The following is a 9,015-nucleotide window of genomic DNA, read 5'->3' on the forward strand; positions in this document are numbered from 1 at the left end:
GGTGTCCAGCAACCTGTTCTCTAGAGTTAAGTGTTTCTTGGCTCCTCTCTCTCTTTCCCCCTTTACTCGTTTGTTGTGTTTCTTAAATTCCACCTATGAGTTAGATCACATGGTATTTGTCTTTCTCTGACGCATTTATTTCACTTAGCATAATACACTCTAGCTCCATCCACATCATTGCAAATGGCAAGATTTCATTCTTTTTAATGGGTGAGTAATATTCCATTGTGTGTATACACCGCATCTTTATCCACTCATCAGGCGGACACTTGGGCTCTTTCCATACTTTGGCTGTGGTCATAGCGCTGCTATGAACACCGGGGCGCATGTGCCCCGTCGAATCTGAGCTTTTGTGTTCTTTGGGTGCGTGAAACTAATGCACCTAGTAGTGCAATTGCTGGATTGTAGGGTGGTTCTATTGTTAACTTGTTTTTAATTTAAAATTTTTTCATGTTTATTTATTTTAAAAGACAGCGCGAGCGCACACACATGAATGGGGGAGGGGCAGAGACAGAGGGAGAGACAGAGAGAATCAATCCCAAGCAGGCTCCTTGATGTCACTGCAGAGCCCAACTCAGGGCTTGATCCCATGAACTGTGAAATCATGACCTGAGCCTAAACCAAGAGTCAGATGCCTAACCAGCTGAGCCACCCAGGCACCTCTATTTTTAACTTTTTGAGGAACCTCCATACTGTTTCCACAGTGGCTGCACCAGTTTGCATTCTCACCCTCTGTGCACGAGGGTTCCTTTTTCTGCCCAAATAACCAAAGCCATCTTGAAAAAGATACTGATGAATATTTAACAGTAGAGTTGAATTTTGAACCGGCAGGGGCCAGGAGATCATAAATCATAAATTTCCATCCCTAGGGAGTCCCCGTGTCTTCACTGAACCCGTGCTGACGTCCCCAACCCTTGGAGGAAGGCAAAGCCTGGCCTTGGAGCCCTCGGGAATCAGAGATAACAGCAGTTACCTTTAGCTGAGTGTGTACTGTGTGCCAGGCTGGTGTTTCTCCTTTACTTCCCAGAGCAACTCAGCAAACTACAGATAAACATCTCCCACTTCACAGATGGGGAAATCGAGACTCAGAAAGGTGTGGGCTCGGTGAGCATTGAGTAATACACAGAAGTGTCGAATGACAACATTGCATGTGAAACTAATATAACATTGTATGCTGACTACACTGCAATTAAAATTTTAGAAAAAATAATTTTTTAGAAAGGTGTGAGGATTTGCTCCAGGTTACACAGAGAGTTAGAGATGGGGGCTGTGTGGGTCTCCCTAGCTGCAAAGTGACAGAAAGACATGCCAGCACATTGCTAAACAGAGTCTTTCAAAATACCTGCTATGTGGAAACTGGCATTTATCAAAAGAAATGTTTATGGAGATCAAACTCAACGTCTCCAAGAGAGCTTTTAAATTGCCCTTGATAAAAGGGAGTGCATCCATCGGAGACTGGCTGAGCTAGAGACCGGGGGGCAGTGTGCCCAGCAAGGCAGGGTCTGCGGGACATCAGAGCGTGGCCAGCTGGGGCCCCCCCGCCCGGTCCGCTGCCAGGCCCAGCCAGGAGGGCCCAGGCGACAGGCCGGGCCTCAGCTATCTCTGCCTGGTATTCATTTCCTCCTAGAAGTTGTCTGAGAGCCCTTCTAGACAGGGAAGAGAGACACCGTGACCCAGGGCCAGGGTGACCCCCATCCAGGTTTGTCCAGATGGGGCACGGGGAGTCCCAGGTGCCGGAAACCTGGGCCCAGGCAAACCGAACGGCTGCTTGCGTCCGGTCAGAGCTGGCCTGCCTTCCTCCTGGGAGCTTTCAGACTGCGGGAGGCAGGCTGTGACACGGGCTCCCCGTGTGACCTTGGCAGTGGCCTCGCCTCCCTGGACCTCAGTTTCCCCTTCTCTAAAGCAGGAGCTTGGCCAGAAGCTCTGAGGCTCCCTCTGGTTTCTCCATCCCTCTGTTTATACATCTATTTATGCATCTGTGTCCTGCTGATCAAACTAATGACAGCTTCTGGTCTCCACGTGGCCACTTTCCTTACGGCATCACTGAGAAACCAACTAGGATGACCCAAGGTGGCAGCTGGCCCTACAGGAGTGACCCCCCACCCCCACATTCATCAAGAATGTCAGTTAGGAGGTGATTATTCATCCTGACCACCAAGTGGAGCCCATCCGCCACCCCACCCCCAGAACTAGGGGGTTTATAGATCCCTGTTTACTTGGCATTTTAACCAGTGAGTTAAGAGCAAAGACCCTTAAAGTGGACGGCTGGGGAGAGGGGCCCAGGCTCTCCCAGTCCTTCAAGAAGTCTGTGCCCCGCCCCCCAGGCCATGACTGCTGTGAAGGCTACAACACAGCAGAGAAGCCCAGGGAGGGGGGTCGTGCCACAAGGAGCCCAAGCTCGGGTCCCCTGTGGCAGGTGCCCTCCAGGTCCCCAGGAAGTGGAGGAAGCTGAACCACAGGGCAGTCAGAGCAGACAACGAATCAGTCAGTACAAACCTGCTTGCTAACCCCCAGCGAGCATGACATTTGCGTGCGGCCCAACCCACTGCCTGTGGTCCCTGAGCACTTTAAAAGAGAGGTAGCTGGAGACGTGCTCACAAGTGGGGGGCAGGGAAGGGATGGGGTCCAGACCCAGGAGGCGCAGAGCCCAGGGGACCGGCAGCCGGGGCTACGGAGCATCACCCCCCAGAATGAGGGAGGGAGGCGGGAGCACAGGCATATCCTCCATCTGGAGGGGCCTGCGCCCTGGACACATGGGACATCGGAGTGCGTCTGTTCCGGGTCTGCGCGGGGTGCGTGCCAGGTCCGTGCCAGGTCTGTGCCAGGTCCGTGCGGGCTCTGTTCTGGGTCTGTGTGGGGTCTGCTTGAGGTCTGCGTGGGGTCCGTGCGGGGCCTGTGTGGAGTGTGCATGGGGTCTACACGGGTTTGTGCTGGGTCTGCTTGAGGTCTGCGCGGGGTCCATGCCGGGTCCGCGTGGGGTCCGAGCCAGGTCTCTTCGGGGTCTGAGCTGGGTCTGTGTGGGGTCTACACGGGCCTCTGCAGGTCTGAGCCGGGTCTGCACCAGGTCTGTGCCGGGGTCTGTGCCCAGGTCCAAGTGGGGTCTGGCAGGGTCTGCACTGGGGTTTGAGGGTTCATGAGTTCAAGTCCCTGTTAGGCCCTGTGCTGACAGTGCAGAGACTGCTTGGGATTCTCTCTCTGTCCCTCCCTCACTCCTCTCTCTCCCTCTTTCTCTCAAAACAAACTCATAAAAAGTAAAAAGTATTCCCTGAACGCTTCGAAGGAAACTACATTGTGACTGTTGGGTGCAAGGCTTTAGACTTATTCTTCTGATCAAGCTTGTTAATTGCCTTGTTGAGATTTTCTATACCCTGAGTTTTAATCTGTTGAACTGTCGATTACTGAGAGGCATGTTAACAATCCTCGGCCACGATCACGGATTTGTCCATTTCTCCTTTATAATTCTCTCAGTTTTTGCATTATGTAATTTGAAGCACTTCCGTTTTGTGAATATAAGCTGAACATTTTCAAGGATCTCACTGGAGAATTGTCGTTTCATAGCGTTACACGGAGGCCTCTCTTGCCCTCCTAACGCCGTTATGCCCTGGGACGCCGTCTTCTGCCGTCGGCAGCGCCCCGCCATTCAGTTTGCTCAGGTTCAGGTCAGCCGTAGCCTGGCTGTGCGCTCGTGTTTGGGCGCGTCTGTGTCAACACAGTAAAGCTGCGGGGTGGTTTTTCAAATCCAGTCTGACGCTCTCTGGGCGTAAGTAGCGCGTGTGTGCGTGTGTGTGCGTGCGCGTGTGTGCGCCTGTCCTTGTCCGGGACTGGCACAGGCCTGGAAACGTCTGCTGGATGAGACCTGGTCACCAGGAGCAGAACGAAGACACCTCCACGCTAGTGGATCGCGCGGGAGGTCGTGTCCCTCGGGGAGCTGAGTCTCGCTTACACCCGCACGCGGGGTGGGGCCCGGCGAGGGCACATGACCTGCTCAGGGCTCAGTCAGCCCAGAAGTGCGCCCCACCCCCTGCACCCCACTTCCACCTGGGCACCAGGTCCCGAGCCTCATCGGTAGACCTCGTGGGCTCCGGTGCACACTAGGAGCGTGTCCGGCCGCGGGGCCAGCGGGGAAGGACGGCCTGGGGGCTGCCTGCCCTCAGGACAGCGCCCGGGGTCCCCAGCGTGGCCGGCCTAACAAATGAGCACAAGTGGGCGGCTCGGAGCCACAAGGCTCTGTTGTCTCAGGTCTGGAGCCACAGGTCCGAGCCCAGCGTGGGGCAGGCCCGGCCCCCCTGGGAGGCGCCCTCCCTGCCGCCTCCACTCCCAGGGCGCCCGCGGGCCTTGGCGGATCTCCCGTCTGTTTGCATCTCCATCGCCATTCTGTCTTCACCGGCCTTGTTGTGAGGATGCCAGCCTGGATTCAGGGCCAAGCCTAACCGCAACCCGACCAACCTGCGGGGACCCTGTTTCCAAATCAGGCCGCATCCCCAGGGCCTGGGGTCGCACTCAGCCACCCCTGCCCCACAGCCACGGCCTCCTCCGTCCAGGATGTCCAGGACACCGGCCCCTGCCGCCCCAGGCCAGGCCTCTGGGTCTGCAGGCTCCTTCCTGCCCGCAGCTCCCGGGGACGCCTCCCTCCCTCAGTGCTGTGGCTTCCCCCCTGCGCTCACCCGCCAGGGGCCATTTGGCCAGAGCTGTGCGCCTGGGCAGTCTCCCACCTTCTTCTCCAGAGTCTGGCCTCATAGAGACTGCTGCTCAGACCCCAGCTCCCAGTGTCTGGAAGTCCCTGCGTTTTCCCGAGGCCACCTCCCCTTCCCCCCAGGCAGCCCCCACATCTGTGAGGGCTCCTAGCTTCTCAGGCAAAGCAGCTGTGGAATGTAATGGGCCCTTAGCCATCCCCACATTCACCCGCATCATTTCTGTCTCCATGAACCCAGTGTGACAACTCGGATTTAGAGGCCCGGATGGCTGGTGGCCCGGACAGTGTGACACTTCCCTCCTGCAGCCAGTGGATGCTCCTCCGTGGAGTGAGCACGGTGTGATCTGGGTCCCGAGGGTGCTGCTGACACAGAGAGGGGAGCGTCCGGGGCTGCATGAGGCTGGGTCCCAGACGAGGCCCCGGCCAGCTGGCCTGGCCCCACAGCAGTCTGCATTTCAGGAGCTGACTCTGGAACTTGGGGAGGGGGTCTGGGGAAGACCATGCTCGGGCGAAGAGAAGGGTGAAGGACACCAGAGACCATGTGACGTGCAGGCAGCCTGGCCCTGGCCGGTGAGGACGCAAGCAGCTGCGTTCGTTCATCCAGAGGACACTTGAGAACCTACTGTATACACCACACGAGCAACAATCAGACACAGGCATTTATGGTTTGTAACCGCGAGGACGAAAGAAAAATGTCCTCAGCCCTCCGTGTGCTGTCCTCCGAGGGCGGAGCCGTGGGGGGGGGGGAGGCTAGGAGTCTGCAGGCCTGGGCCTTGTCCCCCAGGGCAGCCAGAGTGCGGCAGGGGCGCTGGCAGCCCAGGCCACCAAGAGCCAAAACAGAGGCAGAGCTCAGGACACGAGAGGGGCCCGGAAGCGTCTGCTGGCCGTGGGCCGGCGTTGCCGCAAGGCCTCGGACACTTCTGACGGGGGTCCCAGCAGCTGGAAGCCTCTGTGAAGGTGGCGGGAGGGGGCTCCGCGCCCCCCACCCCATCCTGAGGGAGAACGACAAGGTGCCAGGGTCCGGGGGACCCCAGACCAGTTGGGAAGTGCGGCTGGAGGTTAGGGTGCAGGGCAGCGTGGGGGGGATTTGGCAGAGGCCACGGGGCAGCGGGCCACCTGCGCAAGGCCGAGGGCCTCCCCTAGCCACCCCTCCCCCGCGCCGACCCCTCCCCTGCGCCGGGCACTGAGTTGATGGCTTCATACCTTTGCCTCCTTGGGCTCCAGAAGTCCGAGGGTCCCCTCAACCTCTCCCCTACATGCCACTGGGGGGACGTGCACAAACCAGGATGGAGACATCAGATGTGCCTGTGGCCACTCAGGCATGAACCCCCCCATCTGACACACGGTCGGCCAGGCCTCCATCCGCACAGAAACAGGACCTGTTCAGCAGAAACCTCTGTCTGGGATGTGAGTTCCCGCCCGTCATCCTCTCGGGCCCGTTATCTGCATCCTCGGCGAGCGTCCAGGCCCCGCGAGCTCACTGCCGCTCCACAGCCTCCGGTTTGCTCTTTCCTCGGGGTCCCGCGTGCCCCTCCCGTCTGCGTCCGTTCGCTTCCCAGAGTGGCCGTGGCTGAGCCTCCCGCCTCACTGTCCCCTGCGCCCCGGGCGCGGGTCCCTGCCGCGTGGCAGGTGGCTGGCTTTCTGAGCCACACCTGGGTCCCATTTCCACGTACAAGGCTGTTCCCGGAGAAGCCTCGTGAGTGCCGGCTCCACGCTGGGCTCAGGCTGTGACTGTCACCTGCTCCGTGAGGGCCACAGGCAGGTTGTGGGCGAGTGACCCGACCTCTGTGACAAGAGCCAGTAAAAGTCGCCTGGCTTCCATAAAGGAAACAGTTCACAAGAACTATGAGTCAAGTGAACTGTGGTAACGTGTAGGGTCTCTGCTTGTTTTTTAATGTCTATTCACTTGAGAGAGAGAGAGAAAGAGCAAACTCGGGGACGGGTAGAGAGAGGGAGAGAGAGACTCCCAAGCAGGCCTCACGTCTTCAGCACAGAGCCTGACGTGAGGCTTGATCTCATGAACCATGAGATCATGACCTGAGCTGAAATCAAATATCGGACATTTAACTGACTGAGCCTCCCAGGCGCTCCTGGCTCTCTGCTTTGTGGCAAGAAATGACCCTAAAGACAGTTTGCATGTGAAGAGCAATTAGAAAAGAACACAGAGGGAGAATACATTAATCACTGAATTATTAACCTCTTCAGTTTATGGAGTAAGAAATGGGCTCAGAGGGGGAATGTGACTTGGTCAGGGTCACACAGCAGGGGGCTTCTGACCAAGCTGACTCCAAGTGGTATGTCTCTCCCTCCCACACCTTGCTTGGTGTCCACAGTATGGTATTTATGGACTGAAGTGTGTAACTACCTACCGTATTCTTTAAACAGAATGATGGTAGAAATGACCGTTGCCCTCAAGCTCTATGTAATAAGCTATTATTTCTGGTTTAGAGCACTTGTGGCTCCCAGTCTCACGTTCCCTTGGGACAGTATCCTGTATTGCATGTTCGCTCCCAAGGTGGGGCCCGGGGTCGCCTGGGCCCCGGGGCAGCAGGAAGCCAGGTAGAAACCACAGCAGGGGCTCCTTCTCTGTCCTGATGCTCCCACAAGACACATTCCCCTGCACGCAGCAGAAATGAGCTGCAACTGACCCACTTTTAAAATTAACACCAGGGCGCCTGGGGAGCTCCGTCGGTTGAGTGTCCAGCTTCAGCTCAGGTCATGATCTCACAGTCTGTGGGTTTGAGCCCCGCGTCGGGCTCTGTGCTGACAGCTCGGAGCCTGGAGCTGCTTCGGATTCTGTGTCTCCCTCTCTGCTCCTCCCCTGCTTGCTCTCTGTCTCTCCTTCAAAAATAAATAATAATAATAAAAAAGTATTAACACCAAGTAAAATAATCACGGTTTGGCGCTACCAATGAACCATCACTGTTCTCTACTTTGCGAGTAGAGTTTCCTTTGCGAGTGGACAGGGGCTCCAAGGCGCACAGGTTCTCCTGAACCGTTACCGCTACTGTTACAGGAACAGCACGTTCTGGGAGGACAGGTGCCGACATTTAGCATCTGAAGCCCGGCGGGCGCCTGGTCTGGACGCCAGGAGGGCGAGTGGGTTTCTCTACCCTCGAGCATCAAGCCTTCGTGCGTAGGAAGCAGCGGGCCGGTGTTGCTCCGAGAACACTCGTGGGGGCTCTGCGTCAGTAGGAGGACCAGCTGCTGCCCGCCTGCAGAGGCGGGAGCTGCTTTACGTTCCGGGCCGGCTGTCGGGACATGCCCCCAGCTCAGGCTGAGGGGCTTCCCGGAGTCATCCCGCCACACCACACCCCTGTGATGCATCGCTCCATCTGCATCATTCTTTGTGACCATCTGGCATCTGCTGGGATACCTCCAAGAACAGGGAGCTCACTATCTGATGAGTCTAAGGTGCTCAAAAATGGGAAAGGTCTGTCATAACTAGAGATCAAAATCTACTTCCCGTGACTCATCCCCCACAGGTCACAGCTGCACCCTCTGTGGCCATCCAGGCCACTGCTGCACCCCCTCCACCGCCCTGGCTCCATCATGCCCTCCTCAGGCCTTCTGCCTGCAGCAGCCAGCACTGTGTGGAATCAGTGACGCGGGTGGGCAGGGTGGCCCAGGCCCCAACGGGACACGTGGCCGGCAGGCCTCCTGGGTGAGTGCTCGGGATCTCCAGCCACTGAGGGCCACCGAGGGCCGCCTTATACGCATAAAGGGGTCACGTAAGTGGGGGCCAGAGTAAGTCCCTTAATGGGCGAGGCGTGAGTAGGGAGCACTGTGCACAGAAGCTGTGGCAAGAGACCCCACTGTCAGGCCTGGTGGGGTTCTCAGCTCTCCTTGTATGACTGGGGAAACCGAGGCGGGGCAGGAAGGGACTCCACGCTGGGTCACACGGGTTCGTGGGGAGCTCTCAGCCGTCAGTAATCTCCATGGCTTCCTGAGAGACCTCAGAACATGGGCCCTGAACCAGACGTTGCTTGACGTCATTACCCCCCACCCAGAACGACACTCTGCCCCATCACTCCCTGTGCTGATACCGAGGGCGCGGCCCTTGCTGAGAGGGGCACTTCTCGGGGGTCAGGCCTGGCTGGGGGTGCTGCTGGGGCCCTGGCAGAATTCGGGGCGCCGCAGACAGGGCAGCGCGCTGAGGCAGCTGTTGGGAGTGGGCAGCGCACACGGAGCCGGGGAAGGGGTGGGGGCGCTCCTCGGCCAGCTGGGTCCGCGCCCCCAGGGCGTGGGGGCTCCGCTGGGCAGCCAGCAGGGCCCGGGGTCGACAGCACACAGGCCGGGGCAGGGGCAGCAGGCGCCCGCGT

At 58.1% G+C, this 9,015-nt stretch overlaps 1 protein-coding gene and 1 long non-coding RNA gene across 3 annotated transcripts in view; both read left to right on the forward strand.

Annotated features, from left to right (window-relative positions):
• The window catches only part of IDH3A (isocitrate dehydrogenase (NAD(+)) 3 catalytic subunit alpha), a 207,535-nt gene that overhangs the window by 38,842 nt on the left and 159,678 nt on the right, over positions 1-9,015 (forward strand). The window lies entirely within an intron of this gene.
• Positions 1-9,015, forward strand: part of LOC144240070 (uncharacterized) — a 15,336-nt gene that overhangs the window by 302 nt on the left and 6,019 nt on the right. The gene's annotated exons all lie outside the window — the stretch shown is intronic.

Source organism: Crocuta crocuta, unplaced genomic scaffold (genome assembly GCF_008692635.1).
Source record: "Crocuta crocuta isolate KB4526 unplaced genomic scaffold, BGI_CrCroc_1.0 scaffold7, whole genome shotgun sequence".
NCBI lineage: Eukaryota > Metazoa > Chordata > Mammalia > Carnivora > Hyaenidae > Crocuta > Crocuta crocuta.